General features: G+C 34.3%; 3 non-coding genes across 3 annotated transcripts in view; all 3 read left to right on the top strand.

Annotated features, from left to right (window-relative positions):
* The first annotated feature begins 5,602 nt into the window (after window positions 1-5,602).
* LOC130903125 (small subunit ribosomal RNA) lies at window positions 5,603-7,524 on the top strand. The gene has a single exon (XR_009060543.1). It is a non-coding gene; the product is annotated as a small subunit ribosomal RNA (ribosomal RNA).
* Window positions 7,525-8,643: 1,119 nt separating this feature from the next.
* Window positions 8,644-8,799, top strand: LOC130903184 (5.8S ribosomal RNA). Its single transcript, XR_009060592.1, has one exon. It is a non-coding gene; the product is annotated as a 5.8S ribosomal RNA (ribosomal RNA).
* A 690-nt stretch (window positions 8,800-9,489) lies between these two features.
* The window catches only part of LOC130903157 (large subunit ribosomal RNA), a 3,970-nt gene continuing 3,654 nt past the window's right edge, over window positions 9,490-9,805 (top strand). Inside the window, exon 1 of the ribosomal RNA XR_009060568.1 lies at window positions 9,490-9,805. This exon is cut by the window's right edge and continues 3,654 nt beyond it. This is a non-coding gene — a ribosomal RNA (large subunit ribosomal RNA).

Raw genomic sequence — 9,805 nt, 5'->3', positions numbered from 1 at the left:
ACTAAACACCTTTTTATAGACACTAGCGCCCTCTGCCGGCCAGTTACCGAACTTAACACGGTTTAATAGACACTAGCGCCCTCTGCCGGCCAGAAGACAAACCAAACACAGTTTTATAGACACTAGCGCCCTCTGCCGGAGAGACGACAAACTAAACACCTTTTTATAGACACTAGCGCCCTCTGCCGGCCATTGACCGAACTTAACACGGTTCAATAGACACTAGCGCCCTCTGCCGGCCAGACGACAAACTGAACACGGTTTTATAGACACTAGCGCCCTCTGCCGGAGAGACGACAAACTGAACACGGTTTTATAGACACTAGCGCCCTCTGCCGGCCAGTCACCAAACGTAGGTAATTTCGTAATACTTTATTTTTCATAATTATTACTATTTTCATAAAACTTTTATATAATACACCTCGTACGTTCATACATCGAGCGGCCATCTAATTTCATAATACTTTTTTTCCTTATTGTTAATATTTTCATAACACTTTTATGTGATAGATACACCTCGGACGGCTTTTAAATACAAAACATCTCCACTCAATTTTCACAAATCATCTTTTTCGACAAATTGCTATATCGAGCGGAATTTAATTTCATAATACTTGTTTTTCATTATTATTTCTATTTTCATACAACTTTTATATAATACACCTCGTACGTTCATACATCGAGCGGCGATCTAAATTCATAATACTTTTTTTCCTTATTGTTAATATTTTCATAACACTTTTATGTCATACATCTCGGACGGCTTTTAAATACAAAACATCTCCACTCAATTTTCACAAATCATCTTTCTCGACAAATTGCTATATCGAGCGGAATTTAATTTCATAATACTTGTTTTTTATTATTATTTCTATTTTCATACAACTTTTATATAATACACCTCGTACGTTCATACATCGAGCGGCGATCTAATTTCATAATACTTTTTTTCCTTATGGTTAATATTTTCATAACACTTTTATGTCATACACCTCGGACGACTTCTACATACAAAACATCTCCATTCAACTTCACAAATCATCTTTCTCGACAAGTTCCTATATCGAGCGGAATTTAATTTCATAATACTTGTTTTTTATTATTATTTCTATTTTCATACAACTTTTATATAATACACCTCGTACGTTCATACATCGAGCGGCGATCTAAATTCATAATACTTTTTTTCCTTATTGTTAATATTTTCATAACAGTTTTATGTCATACACCTCGGACGGCTTTTAAATACAAAACATCTCCACTCAATTTTCACAAATCATCTTTCTCGACAAATTGCTATATCGAGCGGAATTTAATTTCATAATACTTGTTTTTCATTATTATTTCTATTTTCATACAACTTTTATATAATACACCTCGTACGTTCATACATCGAGCGGCGATCTAAATTCATAATACTTTTTTTCCTTATTGTTAATATTTTCATAACACTTTTATGTCATACACCTCGGACGGCTTTTAAATACAAAACATCTCCACTCAATTTTCACAAATCATCTTTCTCGACAAATTGCTATATCGAGCGGAATTTAATTTCATAATACTTGTTTTTTATTATTATTTCTATTTTCATACAACTTTTATATAATACACCTCGTACGTTCATACATCGAGCGGCGATCTAATTTCATAATACTTTTTTTCCTTATGGTTAATATTTTCATAACACTTTTATGTCATACACCTCGGACGACTTCTACATACAAAACATCTCCATTCAACTTCACAAATCATCTTTCTCGACAAGTTCCTATATCGAGCGGAATTTAATTTCATAATACTTGTTTTTTATTATTATTTCTATTTTCATACAACTTTTATATAATACACCTCGTACGTTCATACATCGAGCGGCGATCTAATTTCATAATACTTTTTTTCCTTATGGTTAATATTTTCATAACACTTTTATGTCATACACCTCGGACGACTTCTACATACAAAACATCTCCATTCAACTTCACAAATCATCTTTCTCGACAAGTTCCTATATCGAGCGGAATTTAATTTCATAATACTTGTTTTTTATTATTATTTCTATTTTCATACAACTTTTATATAATACACCTCGTACGTTCATACATCGAGCGGCCATCTAATTTCATAATACTTTTTTTCCTTATTGTTAATATTTTCATAACACTTTTATGTGATAGATACACCTCGGACGGCTTTTAAATACAAAACATCTCCACTCAATTTTCACAAATCATCTTTTTCGACAAATTGCTATATCGAGCGGAATTTAATTTCATAATACTTGTTTTTCATTATTATTTCTATTTTCATACAACTTTTATATAATACACCTCGTACGTTCATACATCGAGCGGCGATCTAATTTCATAATACTTTTTTTCCTTATTGTTAATATTTTCATAACACTTTTATGTCATACACCTCGGACGGCTTTTAAATACAAAACATCTCCACTCAATTTTCACAAATCATCTTTCTCGACAAATTGCTATATCGAGCGGAATTTAATTTCATAATACTTGTTTTTCATTATTATTTCTATTTCCATACAACTTTTATATAATACACCTCGTACGTTCATACATCGAGCGGCGATCTAAATTCATAATACTTTTTTTCCTTATTGTTAATATTTTCATAACACTTTTATGTCATACACCTCGGACGGCTTTTAAATACAAAACATCTCCACTCAATTTTCACAAATCATCTTTCTCGACAAATTGCTATATCGAGCGGAATTTAATTTCATAATACTTGTTTTTTATTATTATTTCTATTTTCATACAACTTTTATATAATACACCTCGTACGTTCATACATCGAGCGGCGATCTAATTTCATAATACTTTTTTTCCTTATGGTTAATATTTTCATAACACTTTTATGTCATACACCTCGGACGACTTCTACATACAAAACATCTCCATTTAACTTCACAAATCATCTTTCTCGACAAGTTCCTATATCGAGCGGAATTAAATTTCATAATACTTGTTTTTCATTATTATTTCTATTTTCATACAACTTTTATATAATACACCTCGTACGTTCATACATCGAGCGGCGATCTAATTTCATAATACTTTTTTTCCTTATTGTTAATATTTTCATAACACTTTTATGTCATACACCTCGGACGGCTTTTAAATACAAAACATCTCCACTCAATTTTCACAAATCATCTTTCTCGACAAATTGCTATATCGAGCGGAATTTAATTTCATAATACTTGTTTTTTATTATTATTTCTATTTTCATACAACTTTTATATAATACACCTCGTACGTTCATACATCGAGCGGCGATCTAATTTCATAATACTTTTTTTCCTTATGGTTAATATTTTCATAACACTTTTATGTCATACACCTCGGACGACTTCTACATACAAAACATCTCCATTCAACTTCACAAATCATCTTTCTCGACAAGTTCCTATATCGAGCGGAATTTAATTTCATAATACTTGTTTTTTATTATTATTTCTATTTTCATACAACTTTTATATAATACACCTCGTACGTTCATACATCGAGCGGCGATCTAATTTCATAATACTTTTTTTCCTTATGGTTAATATTTTCATAACACTTTTATGTCATACACCTCGGACGACTTCTACATACAAAACATCTCCATTCAACTTCACAAATCATCTTTCTCGACAAGTTCCTATATCGAGCGGAATTTAATTTCATAATACTTGTTTTTCATTATTATTTCTATTTTCATACAACTTTTATATAATACACCTCGTACGTTCATACATCGAGCGGCCATCTAATTTCATAATACTTTTTTTCCTTATTGTTAATATTTTCATAACACTTTTATGTGATAGATACACCTCGGACGGCTTCTAAATACAAAACATCTCCACTCAATTTTCACAAATCATCTTTCTCGACAAATTGCTATATCGAGCGGAATTTAATTTCATAATACTTGTTTTTTATTATTATTTCTATTTTCATACAACTTTTATATAATACACCTCGTACGTTCATACATCGAGCGGCGATCTAATTTCATAATACTTGTTTTTCATTATTATTTCTATTTTCATAAAACTTTTATATAATACACCTCGTACGTTCATACATCGAGCGGCGATCTAAATTCATAATACTTTTTTTCCTTATTGTTAATATTTTCATAACACTTTTATGTCATACACCTCGGACGGCTTTTAAATACAAAACATCTCCACTCAATTTTCACAAATCATCTTTCTCGACAAATTGCTATATCGAGCGGAATTTAATTTCATAATACTTGTTTTTTATTATTATTTCTATTTTCATACAACTTTTATATAATACACCTCGTACGTTCATACATCGAGCGGCGATCTAATTTCATAATACTTTTTTTCCTTATGGTTAATATTTTCATAACATTTTTATGTCATACACCTCGGACGACTTCTACATACAAAACATCTCCATTCAACTTCACAAATCATCTTTCTCGACAAGTTCCTATATCGAGCGGAATTTAATTTCATAATACTTGTTTTTCATTATTATTTCTATTTTCATACAACTTTTATATAATACACCTCGTACGTTCATACATCGAGCGGCCATCTAATTTCATAATACTTTTTTTCCTTATTGTTAATATTTTCATAACACTTTTATGTGATAGATACACCTCGGACGGCTTCTAAATACAAAACATGTAATTTCATAATACTTCTTTTTAATATTCACAATACATCTTTTATATATTTTCACTATACATCTTTATTAATGTTAATGTAGAAGGCGTACCGTTGTACAGCGCACATATATGTGTGGTGTATCGAAGTTGACGTCTCGTTAAATTTTAATAAACTCGTTATAATTTACGTAAAGACGTTGTTTCGGTCATTCCACATCGGTGGATTATATAGTTTTCTGAAAGGGTCCCCGTTCTCCTCCAATATATTAACGTATATTGCTAGCGGTTCCCTTTTTAGATATTATATCAATTTATCCACAAATTAAATATCTATTGCGAGATCGCGAATTTAGCTAGCGTTCTATCGTGAGCGATTCATATGCGATCGTCTATGAAAAATATATATTATATTACACTTTTATATATATAATACACAATATTTGCGATAACTCTCATTATTCCGTGCGAGAATAAAAATTTCGTTCATTATTACCTAATGTATAAACCATGTCGCTTACAATCTAGCGAAGGGTAGAGATAATGTCGAAATTGTAGCCCGGTCGACGTAATCATCTAATTTTTCTCATTTCGATTAAATTTAGATAGATTTATAGTCGATTCGGTGAAATTTTATAAAATAAGAAAAAATATAAATAAAGCGTGGCGCTGAAAATTATATATTTTCAATAATAAGCGCAGCAAACACGCAAAAGAAAAAGTAAATAACAATGTGTTTATACACGAATATAGATGATTATTATATTATGTATAAATATAAAGTATATATGTAATATAAAAAACATCATCATAATTTATCCTCTTTTGGATATTGTTATTAAAACTTTTTCGATAATAGTTTTTTATTATAAAATATATATATATATATATAATAATAATAATAATAATATATATTATATATATTATAAAACACAGTTCCCTGGTTGATCCTGCCAGTAGTCATATGCTTGTCTCAAAGATTAAGCCATGCATGTCTCAGTACAAGCCAAATTAAGGTGAAACCGCGAAAGGCTCATTAAATCAGTTATGGTTCCTTAGATCGTACCCACATTTACTTGGATAACTGTGGTAATTCTAGAGCTAATACATGCAAACAGAGTTCCGACCGGAGACGGAAGGAGCGCTTTTATTAGATCAAAACCAATCGGTGGCGGGCTTGCTCGTCATCGTACAATTTGGTGACTCTGAATAACTTTTCGCTGATCGCACGGTCTCGCACCGGCGACGCATCTTTCAAATGTCTGCCTTATCAACTGTCGATGGTAGGTTCTGCGCCTACCATGGTTGTAACGGGTAACGGGGAATCAGGGTTCGATTCCGGAGAGGGAGCCTGAGAAACGGCTACCACATCCAAGGAAGGCAGCAGGCGCGCAAATTACCCACTCCCGGCACGGGGAGGTAGTGACGAAAAATAACGATACGGGACTCATCCGAGGCCCCGTAATCGGAATGAGTACACTCTAAACCCTTTAACGAGGATCAATTGGAGGGCAAGTCTGGTGCCAGCAGCCGCGGTAATTCCAGCTCCAATAGCGTATATTAAAGTTGTTGCGGTTAAAAAGCTCGTAGTCGAATCTGTGTCCCACGCCGCTGGTTCATCGTACGCGGTGTTAACTGGCGTGTCGTGGGACGTCCTGCCGGTGGGCTTAGCTCGCAAGGGCGGCCCAACTCAATCCCGCCGCGGTGCTCTTGACTGAGTGTCGAGGTGGGCCGGCACGTTTACTTTGAACAAATTAGAGTGCTTAAAGCAGGCCAAAATTTTGCCTGAATACTGTGTGCATGGAATAATGGAATAGGACCTCGGTTCTATTTTGTTGGTTTTCGGAACCCCGAGGTAATGATTAATAGGAACGGATGGGGGCATTCGTATTGCGACGTTAGAGGTGAAATTCTTGGATCGTCGCAAGACGGACAGAAGCGAAAGCATTTGCCAAAAACGCTTTCATTGATCAAGAACGAAAGTTAGAGGTTCGAAGGCGATCAGATACCGCCCTAGTTCTAACCATAAACGATGCCAGCTAGCGATCCGCCGACGTTCCTCCGATGACTCGGCGGGCAGCTTCCGGGAAACCAAAGCTTTTGGGTTCCGGGGGAAGTATGGTTGCAAAGCTGAAACTTAAAGGAATTGACGGAAGGGCACCACCAGGAGTGGAGCCTGCGGCTTAATTTGACTCAACACGGGAAACCTCACCAGGCCCGGACACCGGAAGGATTGACAGATTGAGAGCTCTTTCTTGATTCGGTGGGTGGTGGTGCATGGCCGTTCTTAGTTGGTGGAGCGATTTGTCTGGTTAATTCCGATAACGAACGAGACTCTAGCCTGCTAACTAGGCGTATTTCGACATCCCAAAGGCCCGTCGGTATTGAGTTTCGGCTCTTGCCGTTCGCGGTTTTTACTGTCGGCGTACAAATAATTCTTCTTAGAGGGACAGGCGGCTTCTAGCCGCACGAGATTGAGCAATAACAGGTCTGTGATGCCCTTAGATGTTCTGGGCCGCACGCGCGCTACACTGAAGGAATCAGCGTGTCCTCCCTGGCCGAGCGGCCCGGGTAACCCGCTGAACCTCCTTCGTGCTAGGGATTGGGGCTTGCAATTGTTCCCCATGAACGAGGAATTCCCAGTAAGCGCGAGTCATAAGCTCGCGTTGATTACGTCCCTGCCCTTTGTACACACCGCCCGTCGCTACTACCGATTGAATGATTTAGTGAGGTCTTCGGACTGAGCGCGGTGGCGTTTCGGCGTCGCCGATGCTTCGGAAAGATGACCAAACTTGATCATTTAGAGGAAGTAAAAGTCGTAACAAGGTTTCCGTAGGTGAACCTGCGGAAGGATCATTACAGAGTATTTGTTCGTTTTTAAACAAAAAAAAAAAAAACGAAATCAAGTCTGTATTAATTGTAAAAGAGAATTTTCTTCTACAAAATTATCGAACTCTTCAAAAGAAATTTATATATGTTATAAATTATATATATATATATATATATATATATTATAGATGTATATATATTGAAATCTTTTTTTAATTTTTACAAAATTCGAACAAGTTTCGAATAAAATTAAAAAAAAAAAGATAAATATAATTCATACGTCTATAAAAATATATTTACATATATAAATTTTTCCAATAAAAATATAACGAAAAATTTTTATCATAGTTTATAGAAGGCGTCGACGACGATGACGACACAACAATAACAACATATGTATTATTATATATTATAACGATTGACGGAACGATCATTAACAAAATTTCTTGTTAACTAAAAACGTTCTGATAAAGAATCGTTATTATAATAAACGAAAAATATATAGTTTATTGAAACGTCGTCTGTTGTCGTGTGTGTGTCTATATTTTTATGGATAAATTTTATTTCGTTTATTATATTATTACCTAAGTTTTTTATCGTTTGAAGGTAATACAAGAAAATATCGACAAGATTATATGTGATGATTATGTTATTGAGACATTTTCATCCGGGTACCTAAACGAAATTTAAGCACATGTCGATTCTATCGATATGTATAAAAATTCGTTTTAGAAATAATATTTTATGTATTATTTCGAAGGTGTTCGAAGATTTACGCCCGACCGTCGAAATTTGTATAAAACTTTCAAGATAAAAAAAAAAACTGTAATAATATATAGAGGAGGAATATATCGTGCGAGATATCTGTCTATGCGCGCCTCGTTTGTAATAAAACATGTGCAGCGGTTAAAATTTATCAGATATATCAAAGTACGATATTATAATTTCTCTAAAAGTTTCGAATAATTACCATTTATTATAATATATATATATATATATATATATATATATATATATATATAAAAATGTCGTTATATAAATTTTCTATACGCGTATAAGATATTATAATAATATTATTAATTTAATAATAATCAAATATTAAAAATACGACGAATAGAATATGAGAAAACGACATAATAATAAAATGATTACCCTGAACGGTGAATCACTTGGCTCGTGGGTCGATGAAGAACGCAGCTAATTGCGCGTCAACTTGTGAACTGCAGGACACATGAACATCGACATTTCGAACGCACATTGCGGTCCTCGGATACTCGTTCCCGGACCACTCCTGACTGAGGGTCGTATCAATTTAAAAGACTGCTTAGAATTTAAAATTTTTCTATTTATTAAAGAAAAATAATGCCTAAGCGTGTTGGATGTGAAACAATAACGCACACTAATTAAGAAAAAACACATGCACATACAAACTTGTGCGTATTTTTTTTTGTATTTGTGCGGCATCCTAAAGTGCGAAAAGCAGCGTAAATTTTTATAGAAAAAGTTACGCAATTTTTGAACACAACCCGCTATACCATAAATTAATCGTGTATTTATATGAAATACATAAAATTTGTTTGGTAGAGAGTTATATATATATAATATATATATATATATATTATACATATATACGACGTATATATAGTCGATAAATAAGTGTGTGTATATATAATATATTTATGATAAAATGATAACGCGGTCGTCGTGTCCGAGAGAAATAATAAAGTTTCGAAGACTGGACGTCTGACCAGTGTTTTATTTATATCATTTATACACACGGTATATCGACAAAATATATGAATTATATATATTAAAAATATTATATATGTATAAAGGCTGGTGGTGTGTTGCTGATGCTGATGCTGATGCTGATGCTGCTGCTGCTGCTGCCGACTCTTTAAATAAAAACAAATAATGTTATATTTCATATGAGAGATGATTATGATAGTTTGGCGAATTGTATTTAAATATTATACGAGATATATTATAATATATCGACCTCAGAGCAGGTGAGATTACCCGCTGAATTTAAGCATATTACTAAGCGGAGGAAAAGAAACTAACTAGGATTCCCTCAGTAGCTGCGAGCGAACAGGGAAAAGCCCAGCACCGAATCCCGTGGTCGATATCGGCCACCGGGAAATGTGGTGTTAGGGAGGATCCGTTTATCACGAGATCGTGCGGCGCGTCCAAGTCCTTCTTGAACGGGGCCACAGCCCATAGAGGGTGCCAGGCCCGTAGCGACCGTTGCCGATTGCGTGAGGATCTCTCCTGAGAGTCGGGTTGCTTGAGAGTGCAGCCCTAAGTGGGT

Source organism: Diorhabda carinulata, unplaced genomic scaffold (assembly GCF_026250575.1).
Source record: "Diorhabda carinulata isolate Delta unplaced genomic scaffold, icDioCari1.1 Dcau_14, whole genome shotgun sequence".
Lineage (NCBI taxonomy): Eukaryota > Metazoa > Arthropoda > Insecta > Coleoptera > Chrysomelidae > Diorhabda > Diorhabda carinulata.
Note: the sequence above shows the minus strand (reverse complement) of the source record. Positions and strands in the feature narration are given on the sequence as shown.